Below are 18,532 nucleotides of genomic sequence, written 5' to 3' on the forward strand. Positions count from 1 at the left end.
TAATCATGTCGGAAACTAATGCAACATTGAATGGGCCGGATGGATCATCGCTAAAGGTATTGGGTGTAGTGAGGGCTACTATAGTTTATAATGATAGGTCGTGTACGAATGAAATCTACGTTGTTGAAGGTTTACGTACACCAATTTTGGGTCGAGCTGCTATAGGGATTAGGGATTTTGCAACCGCCGAGATGTGAAAATTATAACATTACAGAAAATAGGGAGGCGTGTTCGAGAATTGTGGAAAGGTTTCCTAATTTGTTCCGTGAAATAGGTGAGTTTAAAGGGGAAATCAATATAAAATTGAAGGAAAATGCAGTTCCTTTTGTGCAGTCTATCCCCAGAAGAGTGCCCATACCATTGTTGCGGAACTAAAGAAGGAGATAGATCGATTAGTTGGTTTGGACATTATTGAACGTATGGAAGAGGTGACAGATTGGGTAAGTCCAATAGTGGTGGTACCAAAGCAAACGATGAGATACGACTTTGCGTGGACTACACGCAACTTAATAAAGCAGTCATGAGGCCATATTATCCAATGCCAAAAATAGAGCATACATTGGCAAATATAAAAGATTCCAAATATTTTTCCAAAATTGATGCAAATAAGGGTTTTTATCAGATTAAACTTAGTCGTTATAGTCAACTACTTACTTGTTTTATTTGCCCTTTTGGATGATTTATTTTCAAAAGATTACCATTTGGCATCTCATGTGCTCCTGAATATTTCGTATCAAGATTTAACAAGATACTTGAAGGTGTAGAGAATTGTATCACACATATGGCTGATATCCTTGTTTTCGGGAAGGACCGTTTTGAACATGATGCTGCACTTGAAAAAGTTTTGCAATGTTTGGATAGGGAAGGTGTGACTATTAACAAGGATATGTCTTGTTTCGGTGTTGAGGAGGTTACATATTTGGGTTGTGTTCTGTCTGTAAAGGGAATATCTGTCGATCCAGATAGGATACAGGCAATTGTCGAGTACCCAAGGCCGGCAAACAAGACAGAAGTACAGCGCTTTCTCGGCATGGTGAATTTTGTTGCAAAATTTATACCAAATAGATCCAAAATACTGGGGCCTATCAATATTTTAACAGGCAATGTCGATTTTGTTTGGGACGAAATTCAGGAAAAGGCTTTTTTGGAAATAAAGAGGAGTTTGACAGAAACACCAATTTTGGCGTTTTACGACCCGGCAAAGAGAATAATTATTAGCTCAGATGCATCATGTTTTGGTATAGGAGCATGCCTATTCCAGGAAGATGACCAAAATAATAGACAACCAGTGTCATATATTTCTAGAACCATGACGGAGGCAGAAAAACATTATGCACAAATCGAGCGTGAGGCATTAGGTATCACATGGGCTGCGGAGAAATTGTCTGAGTATATAACAGGAGTTCATGTCGTCTTTGAAACCGACCATAAACCGCTGGTTCAAATATTACAATCGAAGAATCTCGATTCGTTGACACCAAGACTGCAGCGCTTTAGAATGCGGCTTATGAGATATGATTACTCGGTGAAATACGTGCCAGGAAAAGATCTGAAAGTGGCTGATGCTTTGTCCCGCAGTCCGGGGCCATGTAGAAACAATGAACCTCCGGAGTTGGAAACGGAGACAGAGGCTTTTGTTCGATTTGTAATTCATAACGTTTCCGTTAGAGACTATTATATAGCAAAGATCATAGATGCCCAGAAAAACGATCCGGTTTGTAAAAGCTTAGTTCAGTATTCTTCGGATGGCTGGCCCAGTCGGGATAAATTGCCATCGTTTTTGTTGCCCTACTACCAGTACCGACATGATATTTCATTTGTAGAGAATTTACTATTAAAAGGAACAAGAATTATTATACCGCCAGAGTTGCAAGGAGAAGTAATGGGATATATTCATTCGGGCCATCAGGGTATTACTAAATGTCGTCGACTGGCTCAAACATCAGTCTGGTGGTTAGGTCTTAGCAAACAATTAGAGGAAATTGTTCGTAATTGCTCAAAATGCATACAGGAAAGAAATAATCAGGGTGAGACGTTTCGATCTGAGGAACTCGCAACTCGGCCAATGGAAAAGATTGGTTTGGACCTTTTTAAATACGACAAGTGGTATCTTATAGTAACCGACTATTATTCGCGATACTTTGAATTGTTCCCTCTTTCGTCCATGACAGAAGATGACGTAATATGTAAGGTTAAGGAATTTTTTTCACGTTTCGGTATTTGCACTATATGTAGAAGTGACAATGGTCCACAATTCTAATCAAAGTTTAAGAAATTTGCTAACGAATATCATTTTAAACATATTACAAGTAGCCCCTACTACAGTCAGTCAAATGGAGCCGTTGAGGCCGCGGTTAAAACAGCCAAACAATTATTAAAAAATCTGACGATATTTACAAGAGCCTTTTGAATTATAAAACAATGGAATGGAATGGAAACAATTATTAAAAAATCTGACGATATTTACAAGAGCCTTTTGAATTATAAAACAATGGAATGGAATGGATTCTCTCCGGCGGAATTAATGATGGGCCGAAAATTAAAATCATTAGTACCAATGATGCCTCAATTGTGGGAAACTGATAATAAGAAAGTTTTGGAAACGGAAAAGAGAATTAAAAATAATTAAATAAAAAATTATAATAAACGACATAAAGCAAGAGATTTGCAGGAGCTAAAGAAAGGGGATAAGGTATGGATAATAGATTTTAAAAAATACGGTACAATTTTGAAAAAATTAGATGAACCCCGATCGTACCTCGTTGAATCCGAAAGAGATAAATATAGAAGAAATAGAAAACATTTAGTTTTCTCTCCAAATCATAAAACAGAGCATTTCCATAATTCCGAGAAACTCTATAATCCAAATGAAGACTATGTAATAGAAGAAAGAGTTATTGGTAACCGTAATCTAGATAATCCACACAATACTACGGAAAATTCGACGTCTTTTTCACATGATGTTGGGTCTTCAGCCCGACCATCTAGACAACGTAATGCACCTATGTGGATGCAAGATTATGTATGTGGATAGAATTTATTGTTCAGAAGAGCCTTATGTACAAGAAGGGAACAAAAACGATGTATAACCATATAACTAACTATTCAAATAAACTAGTTAAAACTGGATTTGAAATGTATATCCAAAGTTAAAAAAAATTAAAAGATTCTGTATTGGAAATATATATAATTTAATAGGTTATGACAAAATGTACTACATTAATTTTTGTAAGGCTATTATATCTCAAAAAGGGGGATGTGGTGTAAGCTACCCTTTAACATATCCTTATATGAATACCAATAAAGTAAAGTAAAGATAAAGTAACCGATTGAAAGAGTACCTTGTTCTTGCTGTAACAAGTTTTTTTAAGTCTTGGTATTCCTTTCTCGGTCTCTTTCATCGATCAGCGTTCAACCAAACCAGTTGTAATAAACAAGTACTCAAAAGAACCGTTGTGTTTTATTTGTAATATAACCTATCCTTGGAGGTTAACAGCACATAAGTGAGCCTGAAATTTAATCGGGCTGCCACTTTAACCTAACCTAACCTATCTCCATCATTTTATCAAATATATAAGTATATGTTTGGAAGCAAAAGGTGGGTAACGTACTGATCTTTTAAAATTATAAATATTTTTCACTCCTAGTTTTCTTAAAAACAAGAGCGGTATGGGTTTGTTGGAAGATTCACCTTGAAGTTGCGAAGTAGCGTTGGCATTAAATTGCATTTTTGATTTACCTGCCTTTTTCAGTTTTAACCCAAGTAGAGAGCAGTAGATCTGATATATAAACTAATGAGCTGAATCATGTAATGGTAAAAAAGTTATTTCTTTTGGACTTAAAAATATGAAAAATATCCGAAAATAATAAAAATGTGTATTTTCCATTTATATTTTTTTTCTATTTCCAGAATTTGCAAAGTATCACCAATATAATACCAAATATAAAATTGCTTTACCATTAATTTTGTCTTTGATTGGTCAAAATTTTAATAGACGATTTCAATGTGTGGAAATTTTGGAAAGGAATTGTTACTAAAATTAAATTACCGAGCTCCTTAATACACCTTTGTATGCTAAAAGACTACAACTGTAAAATAAGATTATAAATCTGCAACCTGGAACTAAGAATTGAACTTGATATTCTATGCAGGTAATGTTTAACAAAATTAACTTTTAATTGAACAAAATTAAATTCAAATTATTCTGTTTACTTTCAGAAAAACTAATTTAGCTTACATGCTGCTGATTTATTGGAAATCTAGGCGCATCTACATATTAGAAGGAACATGCTGACATTGTTATTATTATAAGGAAGATAATGATTTATATAGTTTATTCTTTCACCCTATTGTCGTTGTTATTGATAGTAATTGTATGTGTAAGTTATGTTAGAACAAAACACAAATGACAAGAAATAATAAAATATTAAATATGTTTTATAAGAAATACATATTTTCTTTTATTTCAAATAAAACTAAATACGATTTTGGGGGCGCAATATATACATTTTTTGATTGAAATTTATAGCCAATTTCAATTAATTGCTTAATTAAATGAATCAAATAGTTGATTGATTTTTAATTAATTAAAATTTTAATTGAACTGTGTTTAGTTAGTCTGTTTAGTTATTGTAACAGATGTAAGTGAAAGATAGTTGTGTCCACCTACTTGTTATGTTCGCCTAGTACAATGTGTTATATTGAGATGTTTATTATTTATGTTGTAAAATTATTTAATATTAAAAAATAGATTGTTATCATATAGTTTATGCTATTCATTTAATTTATTATAATATACTTATTATAGATCATTACTTCCTGAAGAAGCAATTCAAGGAAATTGCGAAATATTGAAGGAAAATAGAAATACATATAGATCTCAAGCTCGAAAAAAACAGAAAAACTTTTATTTGAAAAATAAAGATAGAAAAAAACAACAAAAATATAAAACTGTGATTGAATTTTATGATAAAAATCAATCACGTCGATTGGTTCCGTGACAAAAGTCAATTATATTTTTAATTGAAAATCCTGTTGGTTTTCAATCAAAATGGGTGATTGATACTATCATTTTCGTGATTGAAGACACTTCAATTAAAAAAACAAGTAAGTTAAGTAGAAAGACGGGCGGGGCCGACTATATCATACCCTAAACCACCATTACAGAATTAGTAATCATAAGCATTTGTGGGGTAACATATAGGTCTGGAGATAAACCGCAGTTGCATATTTAAGAAAATTAAGAGATACATGTCTATGGGTGCTTTGTGTCAATCTGACTATAGCTCATAGTCAATATTGCCAGGGAAAATGTTCGGTTTACCCTACAAGGACAAAAAAAGTTCCCTACTTTCCCATACATTCACAAACAATTTTCCCTAATATATTTTTTGTTAAATTTAAAAAAATGTACAAAACAAAAATGGTTCTAAGTACTTTATTATCTTAAAACATGAATATGCAACGTATATAAGAATATAAATTTGTATTACCACCACGGTTGCCACAGTTGGTAGAATTCTACCCAAATTAGTAATCTTTTTTGTTAAATTTTTATAAAAATAAAATTTTGGAAAAAGTTTCTATAAACAAATTTTTGTGAGAAATTTTTCTATAGAAATAAAATTTTTACAATAAATTCTATAGAAATAAAATTTTGAGAAAAAATTCCACAGAAATAAAATTTTGCGAAAATTTTTTATAGAAATAATATTTTTAAAAAAATTTCTATAGAAATACAATTTTGACAAAATGTTCTATAGAAATAAAATGTTGACAAAATTTTCTACAGGAATAAAGTTTACCACACATTGTTAAAGATCAAGCCTTGTCGGCTTCTAATTTCCTCCTCCACCAAAATGTAAAAATTATTACAAATTGTGTTGAGTGAAAATGTCCTACATTGTGGCCCTACGTCCCTACAAGACGCTAAATATTAGAAAAACCCTACATATAGGGAATTTCCCCTACTTCTAGCAACACTGGCTGTGTTGATATTGCACCTACGGAGTTAGTATGCCACTAATATTGAGCCCATTATTAAAAAAGAGAAAATCGTTAAGTTAGTGTGGGTAATAAAAACAAATTTGTAAAAATCGAGCAATATTCTTATGTAAGAGCTACAAGTACGTATAAGTACGATCGGCTGGTGCATCAAAATTTGAAATTCGAGTAACATTGGTTAATAAATAAGAGTACTATGGCAAAATTTGGGAAAATCGAGCGATACATATATATGGCTATATCTAAATCTGAACCAATTTGCATAATATTTTGCGGGTTTGATTAATACCACAAAAGGTTACCTTGTGCAAGATTTGAGTAAGATCAGTTAAGAAATGAGACCTGTATGGTCAAACATAAAGTTATTAGGGGCGAATTTTTCAAAATCGGGCGATACATATATGGGAGCTATATCTACATCTGAAACGATTTCGATGAAATTTTGCACATATAGTTAGTACTATAGAGGACTGAATCTAGCCAACTTTTAGTAAGATCGGTTAATAAATAAGGGTTCTATGGCCAAATTTAGAAAAATCGGGTGGTACATATATATGAGCTAAATCTGAACCGATTTCGATGAAATTTTGCACATATAGTTAGTACTATAGAGGACTGAATCTAGCCAACTTTCAGTAAGATCGGTTAATAAATAAGGGTTCTATAGCCAAATATAGAAAAATCGGGCGGTACATATATATGGGAGCTATATCTACATCTGAACCGATTTCAATGAAATTTTGCACATCTAGTAAGTACCATAGAGGACTGGATCTAGCCAACTTTGAGTCAGATCGGTTAATAAATAAGGATTCTATGGCCAAATTTGGGAAAATCGGGCTATACATATATATGGGAGCTATATCTAAATCTGAACCGATTTCGATGATTTTTTGCACACATAGTTAGTGCTATAGAAGACTACATTTAGCCAAATTTGGGTAAGATCGGTTGATAAATAAGGGTTTTATGGCCAAATTTAGAAAAATCGGGCGGTACATATATATGGGAGCTATAGCTAAATCTGAACCGATTTCGATGATTTTTTGCACATCTAGTTAGTGCTATAGAAGATTATATTTAGCCAACTTTGAGTAATAAATAAAGGTTTTGTGGCCAAATTTGGGAAAATCGGGCGATACATAGATATGAGAGCTATATCTAACTCTGAACCGATTTGAATGAAATTTTGCAGACTTGAAGGGCGATGGAAAAGATTACCTTTTGCCAAATTTGGTGACGATCCGTTTGAAAAAACGCGCAACGTGACCCTATTTGTCGAAATCGGGCGATACATATATATGGGAGCTATATCTAAATTTGATCCGATTTCTTCCAAATTCAATAGCGTTCGTCCTTGTGCCCAAAAAAATCCCTGTACCAAATTTCATCAAAATCGGTTAATAATTGCGACCGGAATCCTGTGAACAACAAATACATGGACAGGCGGACGGACGGACGGACACCAAGCGCTAGATCGACTCAGGAGGTGATTCTGAGTCGATCGGTATATATTTTATGGGGTCTAAAATCAATATTTCTGGTAGGCACATTTTTTGGCCGATCAAACTTATTATACCCTTATTATTATGTGGTTTAGGGTATAATGATTGAATCCGCGATTTTCGTGATTGCAATCAAAAATTTTTTTCTGTGCACCTAGCATCCGGTAATATTTTCATCTTTAATGCATTGTTTTTTTTACCTGAATTAGTTATAAGAACCTAGATTAAACGTACAAAACGGGCACTGTAGGAGTATCGATAAGTTCATTGCCTAATTTGGTCATAAACTGATCGCCATAGGCCTTTATGCTCTAATTTTGGAACAATTCGATAAAAATGAACGGCAATATATATAATAAACATATTAAAAAACAAAATATCGATGATTTTAATGTCGGGGTATCACAAAAATAAGTATCGGAAGAGCACATTGGCCTCAAATGAACTGTGTCCCAAGTTATAAACAGAGGATGCACTGAGGTAAAAGAAACCCTAAGACTACGCCAGAAGAAGATCATATAATTAAATTAATTGTGCAACATTTCACTCAAATATCATCTAAATAACGCAAAAATTAAACTGGATATATCAATCAATCATAGCGATCAGATGTAGAGATTTAGAAGTCGGAGTGCGATTACTCAAAAATGTCAAAAACCACTTATTTCCAAGAATAGGATAACGCGCCTTCAATTTTCAAAATACCTTAAATTGCATGATGAGTATGCAAGTTAAACTACGACTAAAAGTTTAACTTACATGGATCAGATGGTAGAAATTTAGTACGAATGCTGAAAGGAAAGTCTTAATCCAAGAAATACAAAAAGTACCGTCAATGGTGGGGCAATATTATGGTCTGGCGTGTTTTTCTATGGTGGAGGGTATACAAATTGTTTATTTTGAAGAATTGTTTTTTGAATTTGATGTCCGTTATTTTCAACTCACTCGGGCACAGGTTTTAGGTCCCACACTGGAATTGAACTTAATTTTACAGATTACATCTGTTGTGGCCATATACCTCACCAGTATTGATGCAGTATTATCAGGCTTTCCACCGGATAGATAAGAAGACAACAAAATAAACTCACATAAGAAAATATGCATATAAGAATGTTAGTAAAATAACCATGCTTTCGTTTTTTTATGAACAATAAATGCATATAAGAAAACAAGTATATAGTTCCGCCAGGCCGAATCTTATGTACCCTCCACCATGGATTGCGTAGAAACTTCTACTAAAGACTGCCATCCACAATCAAATAACACCACGTACCAAATTTCAAACGGATCTTCAAGCAAGCCAAATCTGGGGGTCGGTTTATATGGGGGCCATACTTGAAAGTGGCCCGCCAGGCCGAATCTTATGTACCCTCCACCATGGATTGCGTAGAAACTTCTACTAAAGACTGCCATCCACAATCAAATAACACCACGTACCAAATTTCAAACGGATCTTCAAGCAAGCCAAATCTGGGGGTCGGTTTATATGGGGGCCATACTTGAAAGTAGCCCATTTGCAATACCATCCGACCTAAATCAACAACATCCTATGGGGGAGGGTATAAAACAAAGGAACAAAAATTGTGTCTACTGTATTTATTTTCTTCTCTTGAAAAACTGGTACACAAAAACCTTATAAGTTACAGTACTAGTAGAGTTGAGTCAGGTTATGGTTTCGATTAGAGAAAAATTGAAATCTTGAAATTCGATGATTGCAGTGGAAAAGCGAGGTCCAAGATTTCTCCTCCTAACTACTTGTTTATGTCAGTTTTAAAATTGTTTTGTTAGAATGCAATTTACTTATTATTGAATGCTATTCATTTAGTATATATTTATATATAGTATAATTTTACTTTACAAAATGTTTAATATTTACTTTTAAAAATACATTTCAACCCAGATATTAAAGAATCATCACAATTAATAATTTTTTATTAAATAATTTTCAATGATACAATACTAACCGTGAAAATACAGGCTACACGAATATCCTCTCCATCAAAACAACTCCTTTTGCCACTCACAACTTATGTTATTATCTCTCAACTAGAATTCTCCTTTACTCATGGCAAATCAGTTATGATCAAGTCAAATATACAATTATTCAGTTATTCTTAATAAAATATTGCATAGGCACTGAATTCTCAAAACCAACTATAATAATTAATGAATTTCTAACCCGGACTTTGGAAGTTGCTTGGTTAAAAAAACTTAGCCAATTAATAATATCAACATTATCGGACATTAAATAAATAATAGTGTTGGGGAAGTAAAGATTACAAGTACTGGTTACTGACTAATTTTTTGAGTACTCTTTACTATTAAATTATCCCCATGAACACAGGATTAGCGTTTTTCAAATGCAACACCTTTTCAGTTTGGGGGTAACCCTGCCAACATTTTTTGAATTTGGGGCGCTTCTGAGAATACCCATGTTACGCGTGTCTTTATGAAATATTTTTTTTTTTCAAATTTATAAATTATTTAAATATCGGCAATAAGAAGGGTTGATGGCATAAAAGTTGTAAGGTGGCCAGCTCTGCCAAGAGTGGTGGTTCTTCGACCCAAATTATTCGCCGCGTAATCATAGTAAAAATAATGCCATATCCTACACCACATATATAATCGTCAAAACCTATGAAGTGATGTCCAGAAAAATAACCAAGCAATAAAGTCAGTAAAAGAAATGGTGACGTGATGTTATTGTCACTCCGAGTGTACTTTTCCCTCCCGTATTTCACATTCGAAACGCCGTAGTAGCTCTGCCACACTCCTAATTTAAAGCTACCCCTGTATAGTGATATCTATCTAGACATACCCGCTGGCTCTTAATTTAGCTTTCATCTCTCATAGAAATAAGAAAGAGGATTTAAGATTTCATTATTAAAAATATAAATTTATTGATATAGTCCTTCTTTTCCATACATACTCTTATGGCAATTCAGTAAAATAAATGAAGAGGAATGGAAAAAACTCTATATATATATATACCAATTGATATTAAATATGGAAAAATATTTATAGAGATAATAAAGATACTATCCTAAGGATATGTGAATAATGCAAATATAAATCAATGTAAATTTGTTGAAAGAGAAGAAAAGATATATACAAAAAATATATTTTTGTTGTTCTTAGGTATGTACATAACTTATTCTACTTACATACTGTACTTAAACTACATGTTAGTATTTGATATCCTATGGTGACTGCTACAATGGTGTCTGTTAATCCAAATTCTGTTGGCTTTACAGGAATTATGTAAGCTTATTGACTGATGAAGATGTTGTTGTTGGGCTTTCTTAGAACAGATTTGTGTTGATTGAGTTGTTGTAGTCTTTGATAAAGGGGTTTTGCTTTGCTAATCTTGAAAATTGTTGTTGTACGAACTTCGTTTATGAACAATGTCTATGGGTGTTAAGCGGATCGTATATATACATATATTTATCGAGGTATATGGTAACAAAACAATTTTTGGTTCTCCTTATCTTTTTCTTGATTTAAGTTATTGGCACATAATTTTCATTAATTATTCAATTGAAATTATTAGTTACTGTTTGCCATAGTAATATGTTCTCGCTTTAGCTGGACGGTTTTAACTTTGGAAATTTTTTTGTGTGTATTTTCTTATTGCCCAAGCTAATGCATGGGCCGGCATGTTATTTAAGAATATATCCATATGTACCTTTCAGAATGGATTATTCAAGAAAAAGTTTAGAAATCAATGGGGTGTCGTTTACACATTTGGTACAATTGAAAAATAAAATCCTTTTTCTTAAGTTTTCACGTAGTTTTTCTGTTGTTTTTACATATGATACCAATTTGAAAAGAATTCAGCTTATACTTTAAATTGGTTTCTTTTGCTTTTTAATTTTTTTTTTTCTTAGGTATCTTTTCTTTTTCACATTTGGCCCACATTTAATTGAATTGTCTTGATAAATAATCTCTTTTAAGTATTAGTTTCTGTCCATTACAGAAAATTTCTTTTCAAATTCTTAAAAAACACACCGCACCGCTATCGACTTGTATTTTTCACGTCCAATCTCTGACTGACTTTTTTTCGCGCCTCATCATCAGCCCATCTAAATTTTTCTGTACCCTTATATATTCTAACGGGATCGAAGAATAAGAAAAATCAGTCTTTCGTTAAAAAGGGATAGAAAACAAATTTAGCATTGGAAAGAAATCAATGTAAAGAGAGGATCGAATTGCTTTGGTGTTGGTAAAAAAGGAGAGAGAATCAAATTGCTAGAGTGTTGGTAAAACAAAAATTTCAGTAAACGTTAGCAGGTTACCAGACTGGTCGGTTTCCTTGGTATAATTGTTAAAGGGATTGCATATTAAATTCCTTTCCAATTTACTGAAGGAATCCCCAACAAAACCGCTTATTTTTAAATTTTCTAAATTTAGAAAATAACGGGAGAAAGGATTCGAAAGCGACATAGTGTGGCTCGACCCACGAAAGCCGGGCAACCCACTAAAACCTACTTCTAAGGTCTCAAATCTGACGCATGGAATCTACCAACGTAATTTCCTTGAAGATCCTCTATATCATATAATGCTTTGCCTATTTTGGCCCTTACACGTCCTTTAATATATTTAGGAGTACATTTAGCATTAATGGCTTTTGGAAAACTACTCAAGTTATGACTTTTACGGAAAATTTCTTGACCTACTTTATAGTCAATGGGTTTCGTACGGGTATTATATACCCTAGTTGACTTGTCATGTGCCTTTTGTAGGTTTCGGAAAATCTTTTCCCTTGCGTTCGATAATTTGTCCACACGCTTTGCTATCGTATCATCCTCCAACATATTAAGTTTCTCTAACAATGGGTATGAGGATCCATGTAGGCACATGTTTTGGCCAAACATGGCATAATATGGGGTGCATTGGATGGACGTATGAAAATCGCTTCTTAAAATTGAAAGAATGTGTGGTATATATTTATCCCATTCCAAATGGTTAGATTTATCCTTTAGATAAAAGCGTATCTTCGAAATTACATCGCGGTTAGCTCGCTCGGAGGCGTTCGCCTGTGGTGCATATAAACCCGTCCTGATATGTGTAATACCATATTCCTTAAAGAATTCCTGCATTTCCTTGGAAACAAATTGTTTTCCGTTGTCGCTATGGACATATTGCGGAACTCCAAAGGTATTAAAAATGTGGTTTCCCAGGAAATCAATAACGTTAAGAGATGTCGCACCTTTCAAAGGTTGAAGAAAGAGAAATTTCGTGAAGTGATCGATCGCAATAAACAAGAAAGTATTCTTAGATTTGGAGCAAGGGTACGGCCCCAAAAAGTCGCAATAGATGCGCTGTAAAGGTCGTACAGTTTTAAACTGACAACCCATGGGTGGACGAAGAATGTGAGTTGGTGCCTTTATAACTTTACAGTCGTCGCAACGGCTCACAAATGCCCTAACATCCTTGGCCATTGCTGGCCAGAAGTATTTCTGGCGAATTCGATCGAGCGTTTTAAAATAACCCCCGTGACAGTTTGCCTCGTGTGCCCTTCGAATAGCCTGTTGGGTCAGAGTCTGAGGAAGCCATAATCTCCAGAGATGATCCTCCTCATCAGCTAACCCATGCCGGAACATCACCCTCTTATACAATCGGCCCTCTAGAATACGTACATCGGGAAAATTGTCGGCATTGTCGGATATAATCCTTTTCAGCTCCTCGTATTCGGGACTCGTAAACTCGGCCGATAATAAATCAACCTCAAGCAGGTGTTTACCAACATCCAGGGAATCTACGTCGAAGCGTGAAAGGGCGTCTGGGACTACATTTAGAGATCCTTTACGGTGTTCCATTGTAAAATCATAGCCTTGTAGCTTTAGGCTCCATCTTGCCAGACGGCCGCTTAGGTCCTTTTGGGACATAAGCCACTTAAGGCTATGATGATCAGTTATAATCTTGAAATGTAGTCCCTCAATATACGGGCGAAATCGATTGACGCTGACCACAGCAGCGAGACACTCAAGTTCTGTAACAGTGTATTGCCTCTGTGCTCTCGTGAGCTTTTGGGATACGAATGAGATTGGCCTTTCGCGACCGTCGTCATCCAATGGTTACAGCACCCCCCCAACACCGACACGTGATGCATCACACTGAATTACGAATTCCCGTGAGAAATCTGCTTGGGATAGCACAGGTGCGCTTGCCAGAGCAGCCTTCAGTTTTTCAAAACTATCAATAGCCTCAGGAGTTAGTCGGAATGTACCATTTTGCTTACGCAAACAATCGGTCAACGGTCCCGAAAGATCAGCAAAATTCTGAATAAAGGAACGGTACCAGTTTGCCATACCCACAAACCGCCGGACCTGTCTAGGGGTTTTCGGTATCGGAAAGTTCCGAATTGCTGAGACCTTTTCCGGGTCCACCTTCAGGCAACCTCTTCCCACGCGATACCCCAAATAACCTATCTCACTTTGACAGAATTTGCTCTTCGACACATTTATGGTTAATCCAGCCTCCCTCAGGCATTTAGCAACCTGACGAAGCAAGTTCAGGTGCTCTTCGAAAGTGGCACTGCAAACGAGCAAATCGTCGAGATAAATAAATACGTGCTCCCTAAAACGAGATGGAATTACGCGGTCCATTAACCGGCTCATAGACTGTGGACCGTTACATAGTCCAAACGGCATTACTCTGTAGTGGTAGAGGGGTCTACCTGGTACAGCAAATGCTGTTTTCTCTTTCGAGGACTCTGTAAGAGGGATTTGAAAAAACGCATCCTTTAGGTCTATGCCGCTAATAAAATGAGTGTCCTTTAGACGACTCAGAAGCCCGTTGATGTGAGGCAGGGGGTACGAATCTTTTTTCGTAATGGCATTAAGTTTTCTCGAGTCGAGACAGAGGCGCACTTTCCCGGGTTTCCGTACATTTACAATTGGGAAACACCAAGGAGAATTCGATTCCTCGATTACTCCTAACTTAAGTAGTCTGTCCAGCTCTTCGTACACCTCCGCTTGTCGCGGTGGCGATAACGGATAATGCCTACATTTGATCGGCGGAGAATCACCAGTGTCGATATGGTGCTGTAAAAGACCTGTACAACCGAGCCCCAATTTCTCGAAAGAAGGAAAATCAAGCACAACCGTCTCTAACTGTAACCTTTGTTCGCCCGACAGTTCATGGTAAGACACATCTTGATGCTTGGGTAAATCCAACTCCGTGTCGAGCGTTTCAATGGCAGGGATAATATTGGGTGCTATGGCAAAACTTCGCCAAAAATCAAGACCTAAATACGCCTCTTGGGCAAGTGAAGGAACTATATAGAAATCAATTTCTTTCATAACACCCTTATAATTCACTGGCAATCTGCAGTAACCCAATACACAATTTTTTGTGCCATCGGCCGTAGAAATAAATGACCTAAATGGTTTGATGTTAATACGATTACTCTCTACAAAACTCAATGAGTTCTTCCCAAGGACAGACACACTAGCCCCGGAATCAAGTAAACCGTAAATATATTCGTCAAAAACACTAATTCTAGCAAAAGGTCTCTCATCGGCAACATTGCTCAATCGACATGATCTAATGAGACCACGATAATGTTTCCTTTTCTTGAAACGCTCTCTACATTTCATAATTCTGCGTGACAAGTTAGGACATGGTGATCTCAAGTCGTCTTCCTGTAGAAGACTTCTTTCTTGATCATTTACAAACTCGGGGATTGGTTTTGGACACGAGAGTCCCCGGTGGCCATCTCGCTCCGCTTTCGGTTTCCCTGATGATCGTTGGGACATTTAGTTGTAACAACATCACGTTGCCCACATCTGTAACAAAATATACGTCTAATCTCATCCGGACAGTAAATGTATGAGTGACCTAGAGATTGACAGTTCCAGCACTTAATGCGAGAGTAGTCCCTTTTCGAACGGGTTTGCACATGTAGTGCTTCTAATTGAGGATCTGCCTCAAAATCTGCAGTATCACTATCAACCCCCATATCTGGGTGCACTTCGATCTCATTTATCGATTTATTCGATCTCAACACCGGCACTTGTAACTTACTCTCCCGTAGAATCTTCTCTGCACTACGAGCGTGTTCCCTGAATGTGTGTATACTTGAAGTTGGGGTGTTAAAAAGCATAAAACGCAAATTTGGCTGTACATTAGCCTTCAAAATCTCGATAAGACGTTCGGGAGGAAGGGGATCTTTTAGCCGAGAATTCATAGACACAATTGCCGAGTGGAATTCGTCGTAAGATTCCTTATGTTGCTGTTTACGTGTGTGTAACTTTATCATAATGTCATGGTCCGAATCATTAGCTCCAAACTCATGCTTAAGAGAGAATACCAAGAGAGCATATGTGGGATTTTCGTTTTGCCTTATAAATTCCCAATACCACTCTTCGGCACGTCCGCTGAGAAGTATATGGAAATTTGCCATCAGGTGGTCTACATGGCAGTTCGTGCGTTTGCAAAGTGTATCGATTTTAAAAAGAAAATCGGAAACGTTTCCGTTCCCATCAAAATCAATTTTCCATTTCTCATTCTCCACCTTAGAAAATCCTCCTAACCGAGGGTTGGAATTTCGACCTGACATCACTCCATTTCCAATGGGATCATTAGGAACATTAGCCGTGACCCCGCTCGCCCCTGGGGAAATGCCATTTTCCATAGAAGAAATTGTCCTACGCAATTCATTCAGTTCGCCTCGCAATTCCTGTCGTATCTCCTGAATCGCCTGCTGAATAGTCGTCAGCTGGATCTCATTTTCCTTTCCTGACGAAGCTTCAACCGGTGGCAATACCGATTTCTCCCGCGAGGTTGCCATGACTTCCCGATTTTCCGGATTATTAAAACCAAAAAATTCCAATTGATCCGAAGAAGTCAAAATTGTAGTGTCTTCCAGACTCCCTACGAAGGTCTGCTCTGACGTATGTAAGCACCTATTCGAGTCCAGTAAGTCTATGTCATTAATTTGAGAAGCCGATTGACTATAAATGTTCTTTGGTATGGGTGTGGAGGATCTTGTAATGTTTTCAAGGGACCCAGTAACAGAAATATCAGTTTTCTTCCCTCTACCTCGAGTAATCATAATAGTGAAGCTGTGAAAGAAATAGTAGTCTTTCCTAAGTCTATATCCTATTCTGTCGTCTTCTTACTTTCTATTGATTTACGTGTTTGGAAAAAACAACAAATTAAAAGTGCGCAAAATGTAAACAAAACAAAAATATATATAATTTTTTTTCTTTCGATTACTTTTCTATGAGAAGAATCCAGCTAAATTTTAAGCAGCGTGTGGAACAGACATCATACTTTGCATACCAATTTGTCCTGTCTTCGAAGAACAAACTGTCTATGCCAACCTAACCCGTAATGTACCCTATCTTCTTTTCCACCAACATATGAAAGATGGTCTATTACGGTATAACCAATAAATGCAATTCCTCTTAAAAGGTGATCTAAATCAACAGTCGCTTATGTCACTCTGAGACTACCTCATAGTCAGCACTGTGTCAAACCAGCTAATCAAAACGGCCACGAATGACAGACACCTCGCATATGAGACAGCCTATCCAACTAAGCGTAATTGAAAGCCTATCACCTATATCTAAACGATTATTCATCTCCAATTAAATGTGACTGATAGGATTCCAATACACTAGTGGGAATTGATGGAAAAAAAAGAGGATGAACTACTCCATCGAATGTGGCATAAAATCGTTAAAGTGTATTTCTCCTAAACTCTAATGTCTCACATCCTAAGAATATGCCTTTATTTTCTTTTTGTATACCAGTACGGATTTTATTGCATTGTATTGTTACGAATGTGATATTTCTAGATTTAAGTTTATTTAAATTAGTTTACGTTAATTTAAATTTCAAATTGTAACGATAAAATTACGTCATAACTTGTTAGAGTCATTTCTTTATTTTCTAGTACTTTCTTAAACATCTTTTGTGTTTCCAATCGTTCATTGTAAAAGTAACGCCTTTTGTTTTATGCCTGCACGACATCTACCTAATCTCGTAGAATGCACTAGATTATTAGCATAAGCCTAAAAGTATGTGTGCCATATCACCTGTAAAATAACGCCGATAGAATATTCTAGATGGCTGTAGGCAATGAAGATAACCAGTTGAATATGTGGTGTTAGATAAATTGTAACAAGATAGTTCTAGATGGTTGTAGGCCAGACTATCCAGAATTTTCGAAATCGTCAAATCACGGTATATAAGCCCCTGGCGGAGGGTGCAGTCAAGTCAGTCGTAAGCTAAAGTTTATACAGTACACATCGTAGAGCAAATAAGTGAAACCAATCAGTTAAACAAATAAATTGTAGATTAACGTTATTGAAAAGAACTGTCTTTTTAATTATCGGGTAATTAAATACGCCTCAATATAAAAACGTAACAATTGGTGTCGGAAGTGAAATAACGGAAAAAAATCTACAATGAAGTTTAATCAGCTTCGAGTGGAAGACTTGAAGAAGGAATTGAGCAAAATGGAGCAGCCGACTACAGGAAACAAGGCTCAATTACAAAAGCGACTACTGGAAGAGTTCGAGCGGCGCAGTATTGATATCGAAACACATGAGTTCGATTATAAGGAAGATCTTGACGAATCAGTAGTAGCCAGCGCCTCGGAAACTCCATCTGTAGCTTCTAATGTTGTTGATTACACATCGATGGTCAATATTTTGAGCAAAATGATGGAAGAAAATTCTCTAAAAATCCAAGAGAATTCTAGAAAAATGATGGAAGAAAATTCTCTAAAAATGCAAGAGAATGCTAGAAAAATGATGGAAGAGAATTCTCTAAATATGCAAGAGAATTCTAGAAAAATGATGGAAGAGAATTCTCTAAAAATGCAAGAGAATTCTAGAAAAATGATGGAAGAAAATTCTCTAAAAATGCAAGAGAATTCTAGAAAATTGGAAGAAAAATTCGACGAAAATTCAAAAAAGATGGACGAAAATTCTAGAATTCTAAATGAGAATCTTCAACAAATTGCTGAAGGCATGGAAAAACGTGTGGACCATATCGAAAGCCAAATTGG

At 35.7% G+C, this 18,532-nt stretch overlaps 1 protein-coding gene across 2 annotated transcripts in view; it reads right to left on the reverse strand.

Annotated features, from left to right (window-relative positions):
- LOC142221354 (uncharacterized) overlaps nt 1–9,767 on the reverse strand; it is a 159,075-nt gene extending 149,308 nt beyond the window's left edge. For both annotated transcript variants that reach the window (XM_075291070.1, XM_075291067.1), the window contains exon 1: nt 9,474–9,767. The gene's annotated coding sequence lies outside the window, so the exon portion shown is untranslated. The remainder of the gene's footprint in view (nt 1–9,473) is intronic.
- Between the last annotated feature and the right edge of the window lie 8,765 nt (nt 9,768–18,532).

Source organism: Haematobia irritans, chromosome 1 (genome assembly GCF_050003625.1).
Source record: "Haematobia irritans isolate KBUSLIRL chromosome 1, ASM5000362v1, whole genome shotgun sequence".
Lineage (NCBI taxonomy): Eukaryota > Metazoa > Arthropoda > Insecta > Diptera > Muscidae > Haematobia > Haematobia irritans.